The 27,140-nt window shown below is 36.7% G+C and overlaps 1 long non-coding RNA gene across 1 annotated transcript in view; it reads right to left on the reverse strand.

Moving 5' to 3' along the window:
• Nucleotides 1–27,140, reverse strand: part of LOC141373787 (uncharacterized) — a 219,003-nt gene that overhangs the window by 186,972 nt on the left and 4,891 nt on the right. The window contains exon 2 of the long non-coding RNA XR_012380110.1: nucleotides 18,850–18,910. This is a non-coding gene — a long non-coding RNA (uncharacterized lncRNA). The remainder of the gene's footprint in view (nucleotides 1–18,849; nucleotides 18,911–27,140) is intronic.

Raw genomic sequence — 27,140 nt, forward strand, 5'->3', positions numbered from 1 at the left:
ACAGGTCATCCTCTCCAGTTTGACCAAAGATCACAACTCCCTGTCTCACACCAGGCCCAATCCACAATTCATTATTAATCCAGCCTCTAAAGATATTAGAATATACCTATTAGAATGGTGATAAACTTGTGGTCACAGCCTGTCTTCAAGTAGGTAAATTAATAGTTAAAGTTAAATTCATAATCAGGCAAATCCTTGTTAAGCAAAAGAGAAGATACAGGATGGTATATTTAGGACAAAAGGAGGACCTTCAAAACTACCAGAGATTTTGCTGTCATTATGTGTTTTTTTTTAATTCTTTTATAATAATGTATTTTTTCTTTCTTTTTTCTTTTTATAGACAGAATCAAACAAAATTGAATATGTGATAGTTTTAGCCATGCTAAGGCAGTCACCCACTAACTTACTCGTAGAAATTTGTTTTTAGATGTTCCTAGACTCTTCAGTCATAGGTTATTACTGTATTTCAGTTATTTCTATAGCTGACTGATTTCAGCAGTTTCATGATGATTGTGTCTAATTTCATTCTCAGAGGGAAACTTTAATTCCAAGAGCCCAGGTTACCTAGCTGTTACCTCCTAGGTACTAATGACAATTTTCACTATAGGTGTTAAAGTCAAGATTTAAAAACATTGGTTCAGTATCACAACATGATATTAAATTGATACTGAATTCATTTTGCTCTTAAACATTTTCCTAGTTTTCTCTCCCTGTAGGGTTATGTTTTCTCTTTCGATGAAGTATGATAACACATTTTTAAAGCATAGAATTTCCATATATCATATTCTGTCTGACAATCTTGGCATTAAAACAATCAGCGTTGGGTATATGCAGCATTTCAATATGGCAGGTCATGCCTCACCTGCTATGCTACATAAAGGGAGGTGATAAATTGCAAAAACCTACATACCTTTACAAGTTAAGTAATGGTGTGAAAGTTTTGTGGACTAAAAATATCAAGGTACATTTCTTCAGGACACTGTCTTGTTCAGCACTTTAATCCCAGCACCTAGAACAATGCCCGGCACACATAAAGGGTATGATATATTTTTGAATGAAAAAATTAACCACAAGAGTTGGAAAACAAGCTCAGAGAAAATATATTCTCCTGCAAAGCTACTTAGAATGCAGAGACACTTCTTGTGGAGAACCTACAAGGTGAAAATACAAATACCAGCAAAACAATAAAGTAACAAATGATTCCTCCATTTGAACAATTCCAAATATTTTAAAGATTTTTTTATTTTTTAGGTTTTTTATTTTTATTTTTATATTTTGAGAGAGATAGAGAGCTCAGAGGGAGTGAGCACAGAGGAAGAAGGAGAAGCAGACACCCAAGCAGAAAGCCCGAAGCAGGGCTCCATCCCAGGACCCTGAGATCATGACCTGAGCTGAAGGCAGACACTGAACCAACTGAGCCACCCAGGTACCCCTAATTACTTCCAAATTTAATGGTGAATACTGTTTTTCAAAATGCATAGGTAGAAACAATTTTTTTCTATAATTTGACTTAAAATAAAGTCATATATTTTTGTTCCTGGAGTCCACGTTGTTAGGAAACGTTTTTTTGTGAACTTAACCAGTAAAATAATGTCTTACTTTTCAAGGAGTCTCTTCTTAAGAGAGCAGGCATCAGCTATGAAAGTAAAACATATTTCTGAACATAGAGACAGATGTTCAAGTGTCATGAGGGTTATTTGTGCAATTAAGGTCCTCTGGTTTATACAGCTGTGGTTTACATGCTAGGGGAGTACATTATATTTTACATATTTTGGGCACACCCTTAAAGAAATGCAGAAAATTAAAATTAAGGCTAATATTAACTATCGCATAATGAGATTATTTAGAAGTCTGGACTACAGACATGTTTCAATTCCAAGGGATTATCAGAATGCAGAAAATCTTTCCCAGGGTGGTGAAAGCTGAACAAAAATTAGACTAGAGCAACATGAAAAAAATAGATGACAAGCCAGTACCAATACCACCTATAACTTTCCTTGGTCTAAGCAATTCACAATACAACTTTATTTTACTTATAATTCCAGCTTGAATCAAAGCATCTACTACCCCAAGCATCAATGCTCTTCAATATCTAATTTCACAGTTTTCTTAACACGTATCTCATGTTATTTATTATAGTCAGAGGCATCCCAACACCTTTGTCTACCCTTGCTACCTTTTAAATGGTTTATCTGGCAAACCATCAATCACAAATCATGAAACATATTTTAACTCAAGTAAGATCAGTTAAGAAAGAAAACAAGGCTTGTGTGGCCTAATTGGAAACATTACTCACATCAATAAGTGATAAATGCTTGTTCTGAGAAAGAATATTTTTCCCTCAGATCTGTCTGTAATATATAATATGGACAAGATTAAAATCTCCAATCACCTTCTAACTTGAGGCCATAAAGATATTGATAAAAACAATCCTAAGTTCTGTGAAGATCAAAGTTTGAAAAACTCAATTTCAGGTTCAGAAGATTGCTTGTAATACCAAGTAAGTAAAAATATGTATTCTATTTATGATTTACTCTCTGGTTACAACCAGAGATCACAAACAGCTTGAAAAAAACTGCCCAATGAACATAAGCAAATGTTTTGGTGTGTTACAAAAACCTTAAATAAATTGGCTTACTTGACTTTATCCTGAATAACACGAGCTGGAAGTTTTCAATACTCTCTTATCTGATATTTAAACTATTCAAATAACTTTTATTCATGATATTATAAAATGTATAATTCAGTATTTATTGCCATTTTACATAGTATTTTCTATGTCTTATGGAGGATGCATTAATTATATCCAAGTAAACATATTCTTGAACTAGGAAAGACATAATGTTTCTTTGATAAAATTTTAAAGAACACAGATGTGCTCTCTTATTCCATGAGGTCAATTGCGCTACCACAACCGTATTAACCAGGTGATGTTCATTTCACTTTACAGGTAATTTATTATAACTGCAGTACTGTCACAGGGATGTTTCACACAAATAATTTAACTTAGGTAAACACCATTTTCCAGTAATGATAAGACAAAACAAACTTGAGAAGCATTTATGAACAGTAACATCTCATTCTCAGTACACATTTGCCAACTGATCTCTGTTGTTTGCAAATGAATTAACGATGGCTTGACAAATCATTGGAGCCATCTGTTTTGATGGTAAGGAAGAACTGCTTTGATCATTTTATTATAGGGGCACAGACTAGATACTATGTTAGCATATTTTTAGCACCATTTACCCTAAATATCACATGCGATCTAAAAAATTACCAGTATTACCCATTCCCGTTGAAGCTCCTTATAAATCCACTTACTGAGAAACCACTCTGCATAGGTAACTGTGCAGTTTTTCTAGAGATCTTGAGGCTGGGAAATGTCTATTTTTTCCTCCATTAAAATTAATCATTACAGTTACCAAAATGCTTTATATTCCAGTATGTTTTAATTTCTCAAGTGAGAACTAATGAAAGAAATTAAAATCAGCTTAACAAATTAGTTCCTCTCGTTGTTTTGAGTCAGGGGCTAGAAAATGTACTATTGTTTCATATATTTCCTTGTTCAAACAATTTATGTGAATGTTATTTTCAATTCTATCAACATTGGAATTGCATTTTTTTTTTTACTTGCTAGAAAAATATCTATCTTTACTTTCTTATGAATATTTGATTCAGGAGCATGTTTGTAATGTGACTTTCAGTATTTGCTTGTATTTGGCAGGTCTAAAAAGGTGGGGGAGAGCAGGGCATGTGTATACACACACACACACACACACACACACACATTAAACCCACTATTGTTTGTTTCTCAAGGATACATGTATTTTTTAAAATAAAGGAAGGAGTGGGGCCTCTGGGTGGCTCAGTTGGTTAAGCGACTGCCTTCGGCCTGGGTCATGATCCCAGAGTCCTGGGATCGAGTCCCACATCAGGCTCCTTGCTCAGCAGGGAGCCTGCTTCTCCCTCTCTCTCCCTCTGCTTGTGCTCTGTCAAATAAATAAAATCTTAAAAAAATAAAATAAAATAAAATAAAGTAAGGAGAAAGAAAGGATAGAAAGAGAAGATGGGGGAAGGGAGAGAAGGAAGGAGAGGGGAATGAAAATTCATTGATGTTTATCTCCAATGGAAATTTTCCAAAAACCACAAAGTCTAAACAATATTTGATACATAATATTAAGATACATGCTTTACCATAAAAATCTCTTTTCTCTTCTCTTAGGATAGTAGTAGTACAAATGACAGTAAAGGAAGACCTGGCCATTTTTAAGTGCACTTGAATTCAATAGACATTTAATAACTAAGTATATGTTGAACAAATGGATGAGTAGGCAGATAGAAGTGTACACTAAGCTGTGTTCTATCTAAAGCTCAGCTAAAAGTTAGACTGAAAAAAATCTGCTTACGTACTACTGAAAAGCAGTCCTCTTAGAAGAACGTCTCTTCTCATCTGGGTTTGCAACTAAGAAGGGGACAAATACATAGTTTTAATCCATCAAATTAGCTAATTCAAAGCTTGAATCTGTGGATTGAGAAATATGCAACATATATCCTCACCATAACTGCATTCAGAAATTTCTTTTTCAGTAGGATATAAAAAGGTTTAAGGAGGTGGATTTCACAGAAGTTTTTCATAATCCCAATGAGTAGCACAATAGTAGATATACTCGCTTAAGATAGTGAATATAAAAGCATATAGCTTAAAACTTAGATTTGTGTATTCAAAATGGAATTTCACAGTCAGGAAACTGACTTAATTATTGAGAAAAACAGCATTATACTCTAATGGAGGTTTAAGTCAGTAAGGTCAAGGGCTGACCACAGGCTGATAGTAAATGTGTGGCCTCTTCCTCTGGCTGGGCAAGAAATCTGACAGAGAGCAAGAGAGAGGGCCCAAATGGAAGCCATTCTCTTTTTACAACCTAATCTTAGAAGTAACACACCGTCACTTCTGTGATATTCATTAGAAGCAAATCACTAGGTCCTGCCCACATTCAAAGGAAGGGAATTAAATGAGGGAGTAAATATCAGGAGATGAGGATCAAGAGGGGCATCTTAGAGCCACCTACTACAGCTCCTTAAACCATAGTCAGCTCCTTCTCCCTTGGCTCATTCCAAGGTACCCCTTCTCTCTGAATTTTGCTAATTTAAGTCAAACCTACACCAATCAACTTATCTATAGATAAGCCATTCTTTCCTCCTTCCTATAGATCCTAGAAAAAGATCTCTTCTCCTACCTACTTTATAAGATTTTTGAAAATATTAACTATGATAATGAATATCTGGCATCTGCTAGAACAGAACACCTGTTATATAGAGTGGCCCTTCCTGGGCTATCTTTCTTACCAACATTGTTGTTCAATGTTCCCAAACCTCTACTCTGGATCCATTTCTACAAGTTCTTGCATCATCAATCACTCTTGCCTACTGCAACACCAATTCTAGAAAACTTCAAATCACTACCATTTATTCCTTCCCTCATTCGTTTGTCAAATATTTCTTCCCATTTCCTTTGTCTTTAGCAGCAACTCCCCTATCTATCTTCAAAGTCAAGTTTCTTAAAGAAAAATGGAACCTGGTCGAATGACTTTTTGACCTCATTGCATTCTAGTCCCCCACCCCCACTATGCTTCTGTGGTAGTGATTGATAGGGATCTTTTAACTGCCTAAACCAATGATCTTCAAATATATGGCGCTTGGTATATACACTCCTATGTTTACTGCAGCATTATTTATAATAGCCAAGATACAGAAGCAACCCATGTGCCCGTCAATAGATGAATGGATAAGGGAGATATATATATAAATTGAGTATTACCAAGCCATATAGAAAATGAGATCTTGCCATTTGTGACAACACACATAGACCTAGAGGGTATTGATAAGTGAAATAAGGCAGACAGAGAAAGACAAATACCATACGATTTCACTTATATGGACCATCTACAACAAACAAAAAGCAGAAAGAGACCCATAAATACAGAGAATAAACTGATGGTTGCCAGAAGGAAGGGGGCTGGGGGGAATGGATATAATGGGTGACGGGGAATGGGAGATACAGGCTTCCAGTTATGGAATGAATAAGTCACAGGGCTGAGAGGCACAACATAGATAATATAGCCAATGGTATTGAAATAGCTTTGTACGGTGAGAGATGGTAGCTAAACTTGTGGTGAGCATAGCATAATGTATAGAGTTGTCAAAATTACTATGTTGTACACCTGAAACTAATGTAACATTGTGATTCAACTATACTTCAATTTTTAAAAATAAGTTAATTCAAAAAAATAATACATGTTTGAAATTCCATATAAATATATATGGTACCTGGATCAACAATATCAATATCATCTGTGAACATGTTAGAAATGCACATTTTGGGGCCCTTCCATAAACCTCCTGAAAGCCTAGGGCTGGGGCCTAATAATCTTCGTTTTAACAAGCACATTAGGGAATATTATGCAGCCACCAAAAGGAATGAGATCTTGCCATTTGCAACAACGTGGATGGAACTGGAGGGTGCTATGCTGAGCAAAATGAGTCAATCAGAGAAAGACATGGATCATATGACCTCACTGATATGAGGAATTCTTAATCTCAGGAAACAAACTGAGGGTTGCTGGAGTGGTAGGCGGTGGGAAGGATGGGGTGGCTGGGTGATAGACATTGGGGAGGGTATGTGCTATGGTGAGCGCTGTGAATTGTGCAAGACTGTTGAATCACAGATCTGTACCTCTGAAACAAACAATACATTATATGGTAAAAAAAAGAAAAAAAGAAGAAGAAGATAGCAGGAAGGGAAGAATGAAGGGGCGGAAATCGGAGGCGGAGATGAACTATGAGAGACGATGGACTCTGAAAAATAAACTGAAGGTTCTAGAGGGGAGGGGGGGTGAGAGGATGTGTTAGCCTGGTGATGGGTATTAAAGAGGGCACGCTTTGCATGGAGCACTGGGTATTATACACAAACAATGAATCGTGGAACACTACATCAAAATCTAATGATGTAATGTATGGTGATTAACATAATAATAATTTTTTTTTAAAAAGGCCTAATAACTGAAAAAAAAAAAAAACAAGCACATTAGGTCATTCTGATGCCTGCTGAAGTTTGAGAACCACTGGCTTAGACCATCATAAAACAACCACTGGCCTAAGCTAATGGACTCTCTTCAATTTTTATCTAACTTTGTTTCTGCAACATTTAAAATGGATGCTTTGAAAGTCTCATCACACACCCTCCAAAACATAATCCTCTTTCACTGCCTCTCTGATAATTTATTCTTTGTGTTGTATGTTTTTTTGTGTGTGTTTTGAACTTGACTTGCCCCATCTGTCCTGAGAATGATGGACTGGTCCTCAGTTTTCTAATTTTATCTTTATACATGTTTTCCCTAGTTAAATTTTTCCATCCTATAAATTTATACATGGAATTGCTAATACCTTTCAAACTCCAGTGCTTGCCCAGTCAACCCCCTTGGGTAGAGACACATATTTCCAACTTCCAAATCAAGATCACTAAGTCAATGTTATCTGTTAAGTTACAAATTAAAATGTCCAAAGCTAAAATCAACATTTCCCCTCCCACAGCTCCCAAATCTGTTTCTTCTATATTCTTTATCATGATAAAATGCAACATAATTTTTAGAGTCATCACTTTTAAAAGATTGGCATTCAGCCCCAGCATACCATCTTCCCATACTTTCAAATGGTCACTCAAGTCTTCCTCTAGATTTCGTCTCCTCTTTTATGAGAACACTCCTCTGGATCTTTATTACTATTCCTGGAACTGCAAGTTTTCCTATTTTATTCTCAATTTTTTTATTCTTTTGTAAATAACTAACATATTTATATGAAATTTAACTATTTTCCAAAAACAAAGACTCAGTGAGAACAGTGCTGTTGTTTTAAATGTGAATCTTATTACTGTATGACTCAATAAAGGACAACTGAATTCTCCTATCTGCTCCTACACTCAATCTGATATAATATGTTGTATTAGTTGAAGTAAATGAAAAAAAAATTCTGCTTCATACTATTATGTAACTGAATAATGGAGGAGTATTTAATAATATTTGCATGTAATTGTGAGTATTCTCCTTTGATATCATAGCAAAATACAACAAGTACAAGTTTTTAAAAAATAGTTGCAATATGCAATCTGAAATCATATCAAAAAACTTTCCATAATGTGTTACATTGCAATCCATTGGTTTATCAGATATTACGAATGTCTTTATCATGTAACATCATGCAATGACCATTTGAAAAATAATAAATTATTGAATTGAGATCTTCCAAATACTGACACAGTTTATTATACAATATTTTAAAAATCACTTTCATCAATATCACCACTAATCTTATAAAAAAAATCTTCAAATAATAGAAAGTGGTGGATACAAGTTTTCCAAAATTTTAATGATTTCTTGAGCACTTAAATTTTGTCACTGACAACAAACACCGTCAGTTGTTTTCCTTGAAGTGATAAGTTTGTTTTCCTTATTTTCAAGAAAATTTGTCTGGTACCCAAGTCTGAATGGTCACTATTATTGTCCGTCCACCGTTCTTTCAAGGAAAACTGGTGGCCCTAGACAAGATAGCTAGTTCATCTTGCAACTGAGAGAATCACACAAGTGCTTTTGAAATAAATACCAGACCTTGACATTTGGCAAATATTTTTACGAGTACTTCTCACTTCTTCACACATGAACACAAAGACTGAGATTTAATAAGATTGATTTTGGTATGGCCTTTTCTCCCTTCTGTGAATGAATGGTAGTAAAGAATGCAATGACTCTTAGTACTGTTTGGTGCCAAGATCTTTAGTTGGGCAAAAATAGCAGAAAGGTTATCTGGCATTGCTTTTTAAAGAAGAATGCAATTGTCAGGGCGCCTGAGTGGCTCAGTTGGTTAAGCGACTGCCTTCGGCTCAGGTCATGATCCTGGAGTCCCGGGATCGAGTTCCGCATCAGGCTCCCTGCTCAGCAGGGAGTCTGCTTCACCCTCTGACCCGCCCCCCTTTCATACTCTCTCTATCTCATTCTCTCTCTCAAATAAATAAATAAAATCTTTAAAAAATAAATAAAGAAAGAAGAATGCAATTGTCAACACAGTGAAAATAAGCGAATAAGTTCCTACTACTACCATTAAACGATTTCTGACTTTGCAAATTCCCTGAAAGGATCTTAGGAACCACACTCAACACTGTAAGGACTTCACAGACAATGCTTTGACAATAGCTCATCTAAGCATTTGACCTCCGGGGTTCATGCCCCCTACTGTACACTCACTATCCTCCTTCATCTGGAGAATTATTATGGTGGAATTGCCAGGCATATGGTCTTTGAGGTTAGAACGCTGAGATTTAAATCTGACTGTGCCATCTAATAACTGTGTAACTGTAAGCAACAAATATTACCTATTATTATTATTCCAGATAAATCACAACTGAGTAAATTGATAAATTAGGATTTAAATGCAGGTTTGTCTGCTTGTGACTACATTTACACTCTTCTATTCTTTACATGATGTTAAGGACTCCCAATAATTGGATTGTCACCTCTAGTCTCCCTCTCTGCCTTCCTCTGGTCCCTGTCTTCTCCCAGATAACCACAGCCCAGGAGCCCCACTGCCAAAGTGCTTATAGTCTTGACATTTACAAACATATCAGAAGATGTATTTCTCGTCTCTTCTACCTATAAATACTGTTTTGGTGGTCTCTCTGTCTCTAATATTAATCCCAGTACTGGGGCTTCACATACTTTTCTATAAGAGTATTAGTGCATTTGACTCCACTTAAATGTCTGCATAAACTGGTTTCTCTTTCTTGTGGGCAGTCGTCTTTGCAAAGTGAAATGGGTGAAATAATAATTGTTTTAATAACTTTTAAAGACTTCAAAACACAATGTAGGCTTAATTTAGAAGATGTAAAAGAAAGGGATTTATTGCAAAGCACTCTCATAAATATGTTGGCTTTCAAAGGACATTATGAGAAATTTTCTTGCAAAGAGCTGGAAATTTCCTCTTATCTAGAAATCAGTTAAGTGGTCTTAAATGAAATCGGGCTTAATTACCCTATCTAAAGCTGGCTAAAAGTAAACTTAAATTACCAAGTATAACGGAAAAAAAAAGTACTGATGTAGAAGGCGTGGGGAGATGGAGGGAGGCCTTAGTGGAAGGACTAAACATGTCTAGAACCCATGATGGATCCTGCAACTGGTAAAGGATATACACCAAAATGTTAATAGTGTTTTCTTTGGTTGGTAAAATATGCACACATAATTTTTTTCATCACGTTTTTCTTCTTCCCTAAACTGCCTACATTGGAAATGTCAAAAACTTATAATTTGAAAAAAATGTTATTTTGAAAAATATCAGAAAAACAACAGAGTTGCCCAATCAGCATAGATAAAGGTGAAATTTAATAAAGAGAAAATAAAGGTCCAGAGAGATTATTTGTTTAATCACAGGGCTGCAAACAAAAACTATTTTGTGAAAAACCGAAGGCAGGAAAGAACGTATCTTTAATGATATTTAACATTGACTCTTGCCAAATTTAAACACACACAAAAACATGCCCACATTTTCAAGGACCTCTAATATTTCTCAGGATGTTCAACAAACACTCTATGTGTAACAACCACGCATAGTCTCTACTGTTTACTGCAGAGAGTTATTTTGTGCAAGATGATCCATGGAGTGTGGGTAGGAAAGTTAAAACACCAGTTTATACCTAGATTTCCTTATCAACAATGAGAAAGGGCTAATATAGCACCTATTTTACAGGGTTGCTGCAAGGGGTACAGAAGTTAAATTATAAAAAACACAATAGTTTGGAAGAAAGTTCCTTGACCAATAAATAGTAGCATTTATTATAACTTATAGTGATTGTTGTTATGGATTTTTTAATTAGACATGAGTGGAGTTTTACCTACCTTTACAGATTAGGACAGCAGTGATAACTACAGAAATACATAACATCTTGGATGTTCACACACAGAAATGTTTACTGACAATTTTCACGGCGAAAATCTTGGCGATCATGGACATACAGAAAACAGACCAAAATAAATCTCACCTCAACCCAAAGCATGCCTAAATTCAGCCAAGATGACATGCTCTTTCTCTGTGTGTGTTAAAGCAATTTCTCCTGCCTGGAATTCTCTTCCACCTCTTCTGATGAGATTAGGAAATTCTTTCATCCTCAATTTCACCCATCTGTGAAACTTCCCATTCCATCTCTCCCTTTGCTCCCACATGTTCACATACGTATTTGTTGTATGACACCTAGCTTGTATCATAATTGATTATAAATTCATTTTTCCTACTTGATTACAAACTCCTTGAAGATAGAAACTGTGTCTTAGTAAGCTAATCTCTCTGATGACTAACACAAAGCTGGCAGTCAACAATCGTTTGTGAAATAAATACTGAATGATCTCCCTCTCTGTCTTGATGTAGGAATGGATCAGTGTCTTCCCTTCTGGAGTAGGACAAGAGAAACAAAACACGCACACGCACACAAAATCTAAAAAGAGTAAATATATATATTATATTTAATATGGACTTATATTTTACATGTTATTTACAGCATATATTTTATACATGTATATTACATGTTTATTCGTTTTAGATTTTTTGTATTTTCCTTTGTGATATATATATATATATACATATATATATATCACAAACTCTGACTCAATCACAGATCTTTCTTATAAAAATTTAGACAGAGATGGATTCTGCAACATCTATCTTTCTAGATTGAAGACCTTAGCTTTCCTTCACTTCTGTCTGACTTGGATGTTTGATAAAGATGCTCAAACTGCTAACCTGGTGAAAGTTATTTGGAAGGTCACTTGGTGTGGAGCAAAGGATGTAGTTTAGAGTCACAGAAAACCTCAATTAGTATGTTGGCTCTGCCACTTGGGAACAAGATAGCTTTGGGCAAGATATGTAAATGTTTGTCTCTCCATGATTGTATCAGCAAATTCAACATTATAAAGTTTAACTCATAACTTGCATTTTTTTGTTTTTGTTTGTTTTAGAATGTAAACTCCCAGATATACTATCTGACATAGTTTAGTTTCCTTATATGTAGTAGATATCACCAATGACATCCACAATCATTCTCTCCTAATTGCTTGTGTTCTTATTTTTAAACATTGGATGATTACCTCATTTCTTTAACACAGTAAGCTCCTTGATGACAGACTCAATCTCTTCCTCCTTTTTGTTATCTTTTCAGTGTTAAGCCTGGGACACATTGCTTGCTGAATCAATATTTGTTCCTTGAATTGAATTGAACTGGGTGGTAAGGTTTCCCTCTAGTTTTGGTTATTTTCAATGTATGCTAATGTAAGTTAGACTCTGGATGATCTCCTCCCTTAAATACATTATACACGTGCCCTTGTTCAGTATGTCAGGCTGTGATCACCAGCCAATTTTCAGCTGCAAGTCCACATTTTTTTTTTTTTATTCTGGGAAGTTATAATAATAACAATTCGCCATCACTCTCTAATTCACAAAGTGACTTTAGTCTCCTGCTTTCTAATTCCTCTTGGTTCTCCTTTATAGGCCTGCCAAAAGCCTTCGCCTTTGCTGACCTTACATATTTAATCAGAATAACCAATGCTGATGATTTTTACAGGGAATTAAGTTTGATTTGTTTTGAAACATTTATTTATTCCATATGGCATTTAAAGTGACTGAATTATCTTTGGTGTTGGAATGAGGTTGCATGAACTAGATACGAATTTTCCAAAAACAAAAACAAAAAGCCCAGGAGTAGTCTTGTAGAAAACACCCTTTGTAAAAGAAATTAACATACAACTGAAGGATTAGGTCAGGAGACTTGGCAAAATCACAAAGATAATTTGGCTAAAGCTAACTCTCCAACAGAAATCTCCACAATCTCAGGCCAGGACTCGGTTCCACATTGTAGTGGACACTACGGATTCCCCCCAGCGCCACGCTGCAGCACTCTGGTTTGGCGGACATTGGCAGTTATGTCCAGGGAATGGGGTGGGGGGCTGGCTACTGGCCTAGTCCAGCCAGCAAAGTGCCTTCACTCTTGGGCAGATTCAGGACAGGCAGGGGTCCAGACCTAAGCCCCAGCACTGAGCACAGTGATTGGTGATTGGGTCAGAGATAGGAATGTGACCTAATTGTGTCCAATCAGCAAAGCCTCATGATGTAGGAAAAGATGTTAGGATTTGAAGCCAATGGCCAAGAAAGAATTGTTGAGACGTCTTTGGCGCAAAAAGGTGTTTTTTTTTTTTTTAACACAGGGACAGGACCCTGTGGGCAGAAAAAGCTGCACTGGGATCATGAGAAGTGGCCCATTATATACTTTTAAGTTGGGAGGGGGTTAAGGATAGACTGAGTCTATAAGGAATTTAGAAGCAAGGTTTCAAGGACCTAGAGGGGCCTAGCTATTGTTGAGAAAATGTCATTTATTACTGTCTAATAAACCCTGAGTCATGAGACCCTTCAGATGTATATCGGTGGGTCATATGCTTGGGGGATGATTGCTAACATGTATCCTGGGGAGTAGAGATAAAGGAAGTTTCCAAAGGAGTTTTTATATGTTAAGGTAGACTTACAGGATCCTGGGGGTCAGGCTAAGATTGCCTTTTGCCCTTAACAAATGTCAACATCGAGGCAGTTATGTCCCTAGAGGAAGGTCACTCAGCCTATTTCAAGGACTTGTCAACGGGCTGTAGATAGTAAGGAAATTTAATAATTTTCTTCTACCTTTGTTTCCCACATCACCTAGTACTTTTATTCAAAAGTTGGATAAGGGTTAGATCTATTAATTCCAGATCCTGTGGTTAAAGACATGCATCCCAACACTACTGCAGCCATTTTCCTACCATGACTAAACAAACAAAAAACAAACTAAGGAAATTAAAGAAATACAGAGTTCAATCCTGATTATCATATATTGCCTAAAGTCCACTAACCTGTTGTAAAGCAAAGTATTGTCTTTATTGTTTAAGCCAAAGTGTGTTGATTTTTTTATTTGCATTTCAACAACAGCAAAAAATCCTTATACATAAGCAGAGATGCAGAAAGGTAAATGCATAATTAGTAAATCGTTCTGCTAGGGTCAGTAGAACACGGTATGTATTATTTCACACATTCCTCTATTGAAATAAGATTGCCCTTGAGTCCTTAACCATGCTCAAAGGGAAAGATTGTATTTCAAAGACCACTGTTTCTAATGTATGTTACAAAGTTGATGCTAATAAGCATTTTATTTTATTTTATTTTATTTTATTTATTTATTTTATTTTTTTTCTGTTTCTCTTCTCTCTTGTTTAGAGGTGTGAGTCATGCTTCCTGTTAAGCCCAGAGACTGTGCCTCTGTTTGAGGTTTTATTATTTGGTAACAAAATGGAAAACACACTGGTACCCTGTCAGTGAGCTGGAAGCAATCAACATTTACTAGGCTTACACACATGAGAAATGCAAATATGTTTCATTTGCAGGGATATGGGTTGGTCGCTCAACTCAAACAGTTCATACCCCCAGGAAAAAGGAAGTTAAACCACCGGCTTAATCCTTGACTAAATCTTGAGGCATTTAGAACCACAAATTAGAAAATTAAAACCAAAATGTATTCCACCATTCCAAAACCAAAGAGCTTTAGTAAGCTGGTAAACCCCACCACCTTGGCCCATTTCACTTGATTCTTACCCACTGGTTTACTCAAATGGCCTACTGCCAGCCTCTCTGAGGCAGAGCTATGGAACCATGACTTTCAGCTATGGAACCAGAGACTGAATTGCAATTATGCTTGAAAAGGCACCAAAAATTTCCAGTGATATTTAGTTGCTGAATTTCTGGGGATGACTGGGTATAGTGTGGGGGAAAAAAATTAATCTGGAAACTCACAAACTTCACAGTTTGTGTAACAACCATTAATTATAAAGTTAAAGGTAGTTGCACTCCAATAGATAATGCAGAATAAGGTAGAAAAGGGGTGCTATTTATGTTATTCAAGATACAAGGGCCTCAGCAAATAGTAGTTGACAGCAATGATGCATTTACTTTAAGCAGACAAGAAAAAAAAAAAACAATTCCTTGAATTCATCTTATAATTGCCTAGTTTTATTCCATACAGTTTTACCAAAATAAGGAAGAATTTCTAAGAAAAGTATAATTTTTTGAGCATTGTTAAGTTGAAATTCTTAATATGAGAAAAATAATTCAAAAACGTAGGTTGCTTATGATTCATTAAAAAAATGAAAGACTTGCAAGAGCTCAAAATAAACCCACGTCTATAAGGTCAACTAATATTTGACAAGGAAGCCAAGAAAAGACTCTCTTCAATAAATGATGTTGGGAAAACTAGATAGCCACATGTAAAGGAATGAATCTAGATCCCTAACTTATATCACTCAGAGAAATTAACTCAAAATAGATTAAAGATTTAAATGTAAGACTGGAAATCATAAAACTCCTAGAAGAAACCATAGGAATAAAGCTTCTTAATGTGGGGCTTGGTAATGTTTTTTAACTAAGATACCTAAAGCACAAGCAACAAAAGCAAAAATAAGTGGGACTACTTAAACTAAACTAAATTAAAAAGCTCCTGCATGACAAAGGAAATCAACAACAAAATGAAAAGGCAACTTATGGAATGGGAAAAATATCTGCAAATCAAATATCTGATAAAGGGTTAATATCCAAAATATATAAAGTACTCATACAACTAGATTGCAAATAATAATAAACCAGTTTAAAAATGGGCAAAGGACCTGAAGAGACATTTTACCAAAGAAGACATATGAATGGCCAACAGGTACGTGAAAAGGCCCTCAACATCACTAATCATTAGGGAAATGCAAATCAAGACCACAATGAGACATCACTTCACATCGTTAGCATGGCGATCATCAAAAACACAAGACATAACGAATGCTGGTGAAGACATAGAGAAAAGGAAACCCTGGTATACTGTTAGTGGGATTATAAATGGGTACGGCCACTATAGAAAAGAGTACAGAGGTTCCTTGAAAAATTACAAATAGAACAACCTTGTGATCTGGCAATTTCACTTCTGGGAATATATCCAAAGAAAACAAAAACACTATGTCAGAGACATAACTGTACCCCATGTTCATAGCAGAATTATTTATAAGAGCCACAACATGGAAACATCCTAAGTGTCCAGCAACATATGACTGGATAAAGAAGATGTGATATATATATATATGTGTGTACATATATACATACATACATATATGCATATACATATAGGGGGATATTATTCAGCCATAACAGAAGAAGGAAATAATGCATGTTCTCATAGATTTCCAAGGCAAGGGAACAATCTAGTCTGTCACTGACATACTGTGAATGTCAGTATTGAGTATAGACATATTGAGTATTGATTGTGAAATGCAGTACTGACTGTAGGGTAAAACATATTTAAGGCGCAGTATTCCTATAGCATAAAGCACAGTAGCCGCGTCTCATTTCTGTGTTCTCAAAGCTAACACATGTGAACCACCACGTTGAGAGATCCTAATTGAAGTGTCACATATTTTCAGAGTTAAATCTATTTTGATGGTCTAACCCAACAGTAAGTACAGATAACCTGCTTAGGAAAGTATAAGGAAGCGCAAAAAAGGGGGAGGGGTTAGGTTGGCTGAAGGCTGGGATAGAAGAAGCTCTAGAGTCACTAGAAGTAGTTGCCACTGATAGAGCATCCAAAGTCTAAATTATTAAAAGTTAGCATTTCCACCGGAGTTCAGCAAAACTGCTATCCTCACTCAACCCAAAGCACCAAGAGAATGGGTCTCAAAAAACCTGCAAGAAGGTGATGCAATTTTCAAGAATCTCTGGGATGCTTCTTCCCAATATCTCAACTGCTGTCGACTGAATTGTGTGGCCCCCAAATTCATATGTTGAAGCCTTAACCCCCAGTGTGATGGTGTTTGAAGATGGGGCCTGTGGGAGATAATTAGGTTTAAAGGAGGTCATGAGGGTGAGGCGAGAGCTTATTCTCCCTGTGTGTTCCCATCCAGCTCCCATGACTGCCACACGGGGACACAGCAACAAGTTTGGTGTCTACATGGCAGGAAAAGATTTCTTACCAGAACCCAACCATGCTGGCACTCTGATCTCGGACCTTCCAGTCTCTAGAACTGTGAGTAGTAAATGCTCGTGTTTCAGCCAGCCAATGTATGGTATTTTGTTCTGGCTGAAAGAATCAGAACTAAGATATCAACCCAGAGCTGCCCAGTGAATGGCATCTGTCCTTATAGCTCTGGCTGCTTCTGCCTGAGAAGAATAACAACTCGTTCTGTTCACATCCCAAATCTCATGCAAGGGTTTGAAGTGGAGAAACTCTAACCCAGGGTCATGCAATGAAGGCAATTCTGAGAGATACAGTTCTAGCCTCTTCTCTGTGATAAAGGGAAAGGTTATGATACTGAGTTTACAATAGATAATCCAACCAAACTGGATTATTAAACTAACAAGCAGATTATGTAAGTGCCACATGGATGTTATGAACTAAGTGATATGAACTTGATAGTGATGTAGGAGATAAATATACTTTTGATCCACCCAAGAGCTGAGGTAAGCTGTAACTTCCCAGAGCACTGTACACAGTTCAAACTAGGACTGACCTTACTCACTAGGCCCTTCTTATCAGGACAGCTTCTTGGGCAAAATTAGAGACTCTGCTGGAGCTACAAAGAAGGGAGAATATTTTTAAAGGACTGCCGGAAATATAAGGGGACAAGACAGGGGATGGAAAATTGCAGGAGGCTTGGGTCCTTCATTGGCGGATAGCACCAAGTATCAAAATATTCATTCAAAAATAAAATAATTGAGTTACATTTCATGATACATTTAGTAAATTAAATCTATTCCACACAATAAAATGAAATGAAATAAGGATTTTCCTGGGGATTATGGGAAATGATGTTAGAACGATGGTTTGGATGAGTTTAGAGAGGCCATTGAAGGCTAGATGGAGGAAAATAAACTTCAGTCTGTAGGCATGCAGAGAACAACTGAAGATTCTGAACAGAGGAATGGCATGAACAAGCCAGAGGGCCAAATGAAGAGGAAACAGACTTGAGGCAGTAAATAAGGTAAAAAATTAGGCCATTGTATTATTTAAAGTACATGATAATGTCTGACTGCGATGTTAGCAATGAAAGAGGTGAAACAGAGCCCTGGTTGACAGTGTGGAGAAAGAATCAGAATAACTTAGTGACATGGTAAGATTTTTTAAAAAAATATAGTAGAAAAATAAAAAAAAATAAACCTTAGCATGTTCTTCATCTAGTCTCAGAGACCTGCAGTGCGCTGAAAGCAGTCTAGTGCCGTTCCTAGCCACTTCACTGATCTTCAATTTCAAATTCTCTTAACCATGATCTTGGCTACATTTTTAAGAGGATTCTCCTTTCAACACAAGATGGAAGCAGAATAGGCACGTAGCATTTCTGCCTTGTCACTGATACTATCTCTGAGTCTGGAGCCTATCTTTGATCATCTCTAGATCTGAATATTACTAATGAATTCTTTTGCATTTTCTCTAATAGTTTTTTTTTCTCAACTTACATTTGTTCATTCAATCATTCTTTAGAGAGTGGCTATTATATGTCAGACACTGTACTAGATGTAAGGTATGTAAATGTTAATAAGGCATGGCCCTGCTCAAAAGAGGCTCATATTTTTTGGTAAGGACACAAATATGCCACATAATGTAATAAATAATATTTAAAAAGTGGACTGTTACCACAAAGATGAGGTTAGCAACATGGGCTAAGTGATGAGTAGGTTGACAGGCTTAATAGAGAACGTGATTCTTAAACTCACCTTAGAGGAAGGGCAGGATTGGTCAGGTAGACAAATGCTGGATGAAGGGGACTCCAAGCAGCTAAAAAGCAAAGAGCAAAAAAGGACCATGGTTTTAGATATAAAGCATTTGTACACTTGATATGTCAGATACTTCTTGCATACACAACTCTAATTTCCAAAGGGAGACTGACATTTTCAGATTAATCAGGGTAAAAAAAAAACAAAACGTGTTTTTGAATGGATTAATACTTTTAGGAATCATTGAAAGTATCTACATATTAGAATGTGTCTATTATTTGGAACCACATGGGAAAAAATAGTAATTGGCTTGAGTCTCTTGCAGAGTAGGAACACCCTAATGTTATCTTCCAATAATGTCAAAAGAGAGAGCTCAGCTCAGCTGAGATGGGATAGGAAACAATAATACACTATTTCTTTTTTTCTTTCTTTTTTAAAAGTAGACTATTTCAATAGAAAGCAATTTTAGCTATTTTTCATCAGACAATCTATGGTTATAGATCTAAACAATTATTCTTGTTTCATTACCTTCTTTGGATGCCATTTCTACAATGCCACATTTGATGTCATTCTAACATTGAGAAATTTACATTAAATCAAATCTGTATTTACTTATCTGTAACTACCTTCTCTCAGGTCACCACCCCTAAACCACCAAATGTTAACCCTGTTAATAATGAGGCAAGTGTATTAATTTACTTTGGTTTTACTTCCCTATTTGCATTCTTCATGAATGTCCTATTAAAATCAGATATCATCAGGGATGTGACTTTATAACGAAATTGTCTTTTGTTGTTTTCTTTTTCCTCTTGTTTTTTTTTTCTTTCTACTTTGGAGGAAGTTGTTTTGGTTTGGAATCTCTTTTCCCTCTTGGGCTATATTACATTTTAGATTTGCTATTCATGGCCTAATAACACATTTGTCCGTAGGATCTCTATAGAAATATAGAATAATATAATTTGGAATAATCTATATTACTATAATAGTTTCCTAGGACTGTCAAAAAAAGGTACCACAAGCTAAATGGCTTAAAACAATAGAAATTTATTGTCTCATGATTCTGAAGGCCAGAAGTCCAAAATCAAGGTATTGGAAGGATCGTTTTTCTTCTGAAAACTGTAGTTGAATCTCTCCTTGGCCCTTTCTACCTTCTAGTGGTTTGCTAGCAATCTGTGGCATCCTTTGGCTTGAAACTGCTTAAGTCTAATCTCTGCCTTCTTTGTCACATAGGATTCTCCTGTGTATTTCTCTCTTCTCATTGCCATCTTCTTATAAGGACACCAGGTATACTGGACTAGGGGCCCACCCTACTCCAGTAGGATCTCATCTTAAATTACATCTACAATGACCCTAATTCCAAATAAAGTCAGATTTGGAGGTACTGGAGGTTAGGATTTCAACACACCCATTTTTGTGTGAGACACAATTTAAACCCATAACAATTACTGACATTAAGAAATAATACAGGGTGACACTCAAGAGCATAGGCTTTGGATGGAAAAGTTTTGATTTCAAAGCTTCCTTCTATCACTAACTATGACCTCAATCAATTTATTTAATCTTCCTAGTAAGATTTAGTTTTTTCAGTGTATAAGTTGAATAACGGCAATACCACAAAAGTTTTTTAGGAATTAAATAGGACAAAATTTAACATCCATTCATGATTTAAAAAAAAAGTCTTAAAAGTTAGACATAAAAAAAGCATATCTCAACAAAATAAAGGCCGTATATGACAAGTACACAGTAAACATCATACTCAATTGTAAAAGGTTGAAAGTTTTTCCTCTAAGATCAAGAACAAGAAAAGGGTGCCCACTCTCACCACCCACTCCTATTCAACATAATACTGGAGCAATCAGGCAAAAAAAGAAATAAAAGGTATCAGAATTGAAAAGTAAGAAGTAAAATTGTCTCTATTTGCAGATGACATGGTTTTATATATAGAAAATTCTAAATACTCAACCAAAAAAACTGTTAGATCATGAATTCAGTAAAGATGAGGAACACAAAATTAACATAAGTAGAGTTTCTATACAATAACATCAGTAATGTTTTCACATACTAACAACAAATTTTCCAAAAAAGAAAGAAAGAAAGAAATCCCATTTATAATAACATCAGAAATAGAATGAAATACTTAGGAATTAATTTAACCAAGGAGGTGAAAGATCTCTACTCTGAAAACTTAAAGGCATTGATAAAAGAAATCAAATAGGACACAAATAAATGGAAAGGTATCCTGTGTTCATGGATTAGAATCAATATTTTTTAAATGTCAATACTACCAAAAGCCATCTGTAGATCCAATGTGATCCCTCTCAGATTCTAAAGATATTTTTTACAGAGGTAGAAGAAATACTCAAAATTTATATGGTGAGCGAAGGGAGCAAGATGGCGGAGGAGTAGGAGACCTGGATTTCTTCCGGTCTCAGGAATTCAGCTGGATACGGATCAAACCATTCTGAACACCTATGAACTCAACAGGAGATCAAAGAAAAGAATAGCAACAACTCTCTGAACAGAAAAGTGACCACTTTCTAGAAGGTAGGACGTGCGGAGAAGTGAATCCAAGGCGATATTCGGGAGGATAGACGGCGGGGGAGGGGGCCTCCATTGGCCACTTCTGGCAAGTGATAGAGCCGCGGAGCACAAAATAGGAACTTTTAGAAGTCAGCTCCACTGAGGGACGTCGCTTCAGCGGCTAAGCGGGGGATGGAACCCTCACGGGACAGTGTGGTCTCAGGACCCTTGGGGTCACAGAAAGACCGGGGGTGCCTGAGTGCGGCAGAGCTCCCAGGTATTGGAGCAGGGAAGCTGGCTGCAGAGACAGAGGCAAGGCTTGAGCTCTTAGCTCAGGGTTGCCATAAACTGTGATCGGTGACAATCGGGCCACTGCTCCTCCAGCAGGGACTCAAAAAGCAGCAGATCTGGGGAGACTCCCCTTCCTCCCCCGGGAGGAGTGGCGCGGGAGTGCACCACAGGGATCTGCTGGGTTTAGAGACTCCAAATGGGGTCATGTGCCAGAGATAGAAATGCTCGGTCCAGGCCAGGTGATCACGGAGTGCTGCCAGAGAGTGGGGAGACGGGAGTGAGTGACTGCTTTTCTCTGGGGGTGTACTGAGGAGCTGGGACCCGAGATCTTGTCTCCTCCAGGGCAGAGATCGGGAGGCCGCTATTTTCACTCTCATCCTCCAAAGTTGTACGGAAAGCTTGCAGGGAACAAAAGCTCCAGAGAGCAAATCCAAGCAGATTGCTTAGCCGGGCCCAGCAAGGGTGGGGCAATTCCGCCTCCGGCAAAAACATTTGGGAACCATGGCAACAGGCCCCTAACCCAGAAGATCAGCATGAACAGCCGGCCAAGACCAAGTTTACCCATCAATGAAAATAGGAGAACTCCAGCGCTAGTGGAATACTGCACATAGAATTCATGGCTTTTTTACCATGATTCATTAGTCTTTCAAAGTTAATTTTTTTAACTGTCTTTTTTTTTAAATTTTTCTTTTTCCCTTTTTCGACCAACATCTTATCAATCCCTTTTAAAAAAAATTTATTTTTCATTTTTAGAGTCATATTCTATCTCTTCATAGTAGTTACCCTTATTTTTGGCATATATATATATAAGTTGTTCTCCCTTTAAAATTTTGAGATACAGTTTCTTCTAACATATCAAAATATACCCTAAATCTCTAGTGTATGGCTTTGTTCTAGTTTCCTGCCTGATCATATTCTATCCCCTCTTTTTTCTTTCTTTCTGTTTTTTTTAATCCTCTTCTTTCTTTTCTCAAACACCTTCTTATCAATTCCTTTTTTAAAATTTTTTATAATTTTCATCTTTACAGTCATATTCCATCCCTTCATCTTATCAACCCTTATTTTGTACATATATAAGTCTATCTTTCTTTAAAATTTTAGGAGGCACTTTCTTCTAGCAGACAAAAATACATGCAAAATCTAGTATGTGGCACTGATCTATGCACCAGCCTGATCATATTTGATCATGTTCATTTTTTTTTGTTTTGTTCTGTTTTTGTTTGTTTTTCTTTTTTCTTTTTCTCTTTTTTTTTTCTCTTCCTTTTATCTTTCTTTCCCTTTCTTTTACCCTGGTTTCAGGTCTTTTCTGATTTGTTTAGAGTATATTTTCTGGGGACGTTGTTAACCTGTTAGCATTTTGTTCTCTCATTCATCTATTCTCCTCTGGATGAAATGACAAGACAAAAAAAATCATCTCAACAAAAAGAACAAGAGGTAGTACCGTCTGCCAGGGATCTACTCAATATGGACATTAGTACGATGTTGGACCTAGAGTTCAGAATCATGATTTTAAAGATACTAGCTGGGCTTGAAAAAAGCATGGAACTTATTAAAGAAACCCTTTCTGGAGAAATAAAAGAACTAAAATCTAACCAACTCGAAATCAAAAAGGCTATTCATGAGGTGCAATAAAAAATGGGGGCACTAATTGCTAGGATAAATGAGGCAGAAGAGAGAATCAGCAATATAGCAGACCAAATGATGGAAAATAAAGAAGCTGAGAAAAAGAGAGATAAACAACTACTGGATCACGAGGGGAAATTCGAGATATAAATGATACGGTAAGATGAAAGAACATTAGAATAATTGGGATCCCAGAAGAAGAAGAGAGAGAGAGAGGGGCAGAAGGTAAATTGGAGCAAATTATAGCAGAGAACTTCCCTAATGTGGGGAAGGAAACAGGCATCAAAATCCAGGAGGCACAGAGAACCCCTCTCAAAATCAATAAAAAGAGGTCAACACCCCGACATCTAATAGTAAAACTTATGAGTCTCAGAGACAAAGAGACAATCTTGAAAGCAGATTGGGAGAAGAGATATGTAGGCTATAACGGTAGAAACATTAGATTGGCAACAGACCTATCCACAGAGAAATGGTGTGCCAGGAAGGACTGGCATGATATCTTCAGAGCACAAACGAGAAAAATATGCAGCCAAGAATACTATATCCAGCTAGGCTGTCATTGAAAGTCGAAGGTGAGATAAAAAGCTTCCAGGACAAACAAAAATTAAGGAATTTGCAAACACAAAACCAGCCCTCCAAGAAATATTGAAAGGGGTCCTCTAAGCAAAGAGAGAGCCTAAAAGCAGCATAGACCAGAAAGGAACAAAGACAATATACAGTAACAGTCACCTTACAGGCGATACAATGGCACTAAATTCATATCTTTCAATAGTTACCCTGAACGTAAATGGGCTCAATGCCCCAATCAAAAGACACAGGCTATCAGATTGGATTAAAAAACAAGACCCATCGATATGCTGTCCGCAAGAGATTCATTTTAGACCCAAAGACACCCCCACATTGAGAGTGAGGGGGTGGAAAATCATTTACCATGCTAATGGACACCAAAAGAAAGCTGGGGTGGAAATCCTCATATCAGACAAATTAGACTTTAAAACAAAGACTGTAATAAGATATGAGGAAGGACACTATATCCTACTTAAAGGGTCTATCCAACAAGAAGATCTAACAGTTGTAAATATCTATGCCCCTAAACATGGGAGCAGTCAATTATATAAGGCAATTAATAACAAAAGCAAAGAAACACATCAAGAACAATACAATAATACTGGGGGACTTTAACACCCCTGACTGAAATGGACAGATCATCTAAGCAAAAGATCAACAAGGAAATAAAGACTTTAAATGACACACTGGACCAAATGGACTTCACAGACATATTTAGAACATTCCATCCCAAAGCAACAGAATACACATTCTTCTCTAGTGCCATTGGAACATTCTCCAGAATAGATCGCATCCTAGGTCACAAATCAGGTCTCAACCGGTACCAAAAGATTGGGATTATTCCCTGCATATTTTCAGACCACAATGCTTTGAAAATAGAACTCAATCAGAAGAGGAAAGTTGGAAAGAACACAAATACAAGGAGGCTAAAGAGCATCCTACTAAAGAATGATTGGGTCAACCAGGAAATTAAAGAAGAATTTAAAAAATTCATGGAAACCAATGAAAATGAAAACACAACTGTTCAAAATCTTTGGGATACAGCAAAGGCAGTCCTGAGAGGAAAGTATATAGCAATACAAGCCTTTCTCAAAAACAAGAAAGGTCTCAAATACACAACCGAACCCTACACCTAAAGGAGCTAGAGAAAAAACAGCAAATAAAGCCTAAACCCAGTAGGAGAGGAGAAATAATAAAGAGCAGAGCAGAAATCAATGAACTACAAATCAAAAGAACAGTAGAACAGATCAACGAAACTAGGAGCTGGTTCTTTGAAAGAATTAAAAAGATTGATAAACCCCTGGCGAGACTTATCAAAAAGAAAAGAGAAATGACCCAAATCAACAAAATCATGAATGAAAGGAGAGATCACAACCAACACCAAAGACATACAAACAATTATAAGAACATATTATGAGCAACTATATCCCAGCAAATTAGATAACCTGAAGAAACGGATACATTTCTAGAGATGTATCAACTACCAAAATTGAACCAGAAAGAAACAGAAAACCTGAACAGACCTATAACCACTAAGGAAATTGAAGCAGTCATCAAAAATCTCCCAACAAACAAAAGCCCAGGGCCAGATGGCTTCCCAGGGGAATTCTATCAGACATTTAAAGAAGAATTAATACCTATTCTCCTGAAAGTGTTCCAAAAAATAGAAATGGCAGGAAAACTTCCAAACTCGTTTTATGAGGCCACCATTACCTTGATCCCAAAACCAAAGACCCCATCAAAAAGGGAATTACAGACCAATATCCTTGATGAACATGGATGCAAAAATTCTCACCAAAATACTAGCCAATAGGATCCAACAGTACATTAAAAGGATTATTCACCATGACCAAGTGGGATTTATCCCTGGAAGGTTTATTCAACATCTGCAAATCAATCAACGTGTTACAATACATTAACAAAAGAAAGAACAAGAATCATGTGATCCTCTCAACAGATGCAGAAAAAGCATTTGACAAAGTCCAGCATCCTTTCTTGATCAAAACTCTTCAGAGTATAGGGATGGGGGTACGTACCTTAATATCATCAAAGCCATCTATGAAAACCCTACAGTGAATATCATTCTCAATGGGGAAAAACTGAGAGCTTTCCCCCTAAGGTCAGGAACGCGGCAGGGATGTCCACTATCACCACTGCTATTCAACATAATATTAGAAGTCCTAGCCACAGCAATCAGACAACAAAAAGAAATCAAAGGCATCCAAATCAGCATAGAGGAAGTCAAACTCTCACTCTTTGCAGATGATATGATACTGTATGTGGAAAACCCAAAAGACTCCACCCCAAAACTGCTAGAACTCATACAGGAATTCAGCAAAGTGGCAGGATATAAAATCTATGCACAAAAATCAGTAGCATTCCTATATACCAACAACAAGACAGAAGAGAGAGAAATTAAGGTGTTGACCCCATTTACAATTGCACCCAAAACCATAAGATACCTAGGAATAAATCTAACCAAAGAGGCCAAAGATCTGTACTCAGAAAACTATAAAATACTCATGAAAGAAATTGAGGAAGACACAAAGAAATGGAAAAACGTTCCATGCTCATGGATTGGGAGAACAAACATTGTGAAGATGTCAATGCTACCTAGAGCAATCTACGCATTCAATGCAATCCCCATCAAAATACCATCCACTTTTTTCAAATAAATGGAACAAATAATCCTACAATTTGTATGGAACCAGAAAAGTCCCCAAATAGCCAGAGGAATGTTGAAAAAGAAAAGCAAAGCTGGCAGCATCAGAATTCCGGACTTCCAGCTCTATTACAAAGCTGTCATCATCAAGACAGTATGGTACTGGTACAAAAACAGTCACATAGATCAATGGAACAGAATCGAGAGCCCAGAATTGGACCCTCAACTCTATGGTCAACTCATCTTTGGCAAAGCAGGAAAGAATGTCCAATGGAAAAAAAGACAGTCTCTTCAACAAATGGTGTTGGGAAAATTGGACAGCCACGTGCAGAAGAATGAAACTGGACCATTTCCTTACACCACACACAAAAATAGACTCCAAGTGGTTGAAAGACCTAAACGTGAGACAGGAGTCCATCAAAATCCTAAAGGAGAACACAGGCAGCAACCTCTTCGACCTCAGCCGCAGCAACTTCTTCCTAGAAACATTGCCAAAAGCAAGGGAAGCAAGGGCAAAAATGACCTCTTGGAACTTCATCAAGATAAAAATCTTGTGCACAGCAAAAGAAACAGTCCACAAAACCAAAAGACAACCGACAGAATGGGAGAAAATATTTGCAAATGACAT

Source organism: Callorhinus ursinus, unplaced genomic scaffold (assembly GCF_003265705.2).
Source record: "Callorhinus ursinus isolate GAN/ISIS: 27379988/994484 unplaced genomic scaffold, GSC_fseal_2.0 scaffold12, whole genome shotgun sequence".
Lineage (NCBI taxonomy): Eukaryota > Metazoa > Chordata > Mammalia > Carnivora > Otariidae > Callorhinus > Callorhinus ursinus.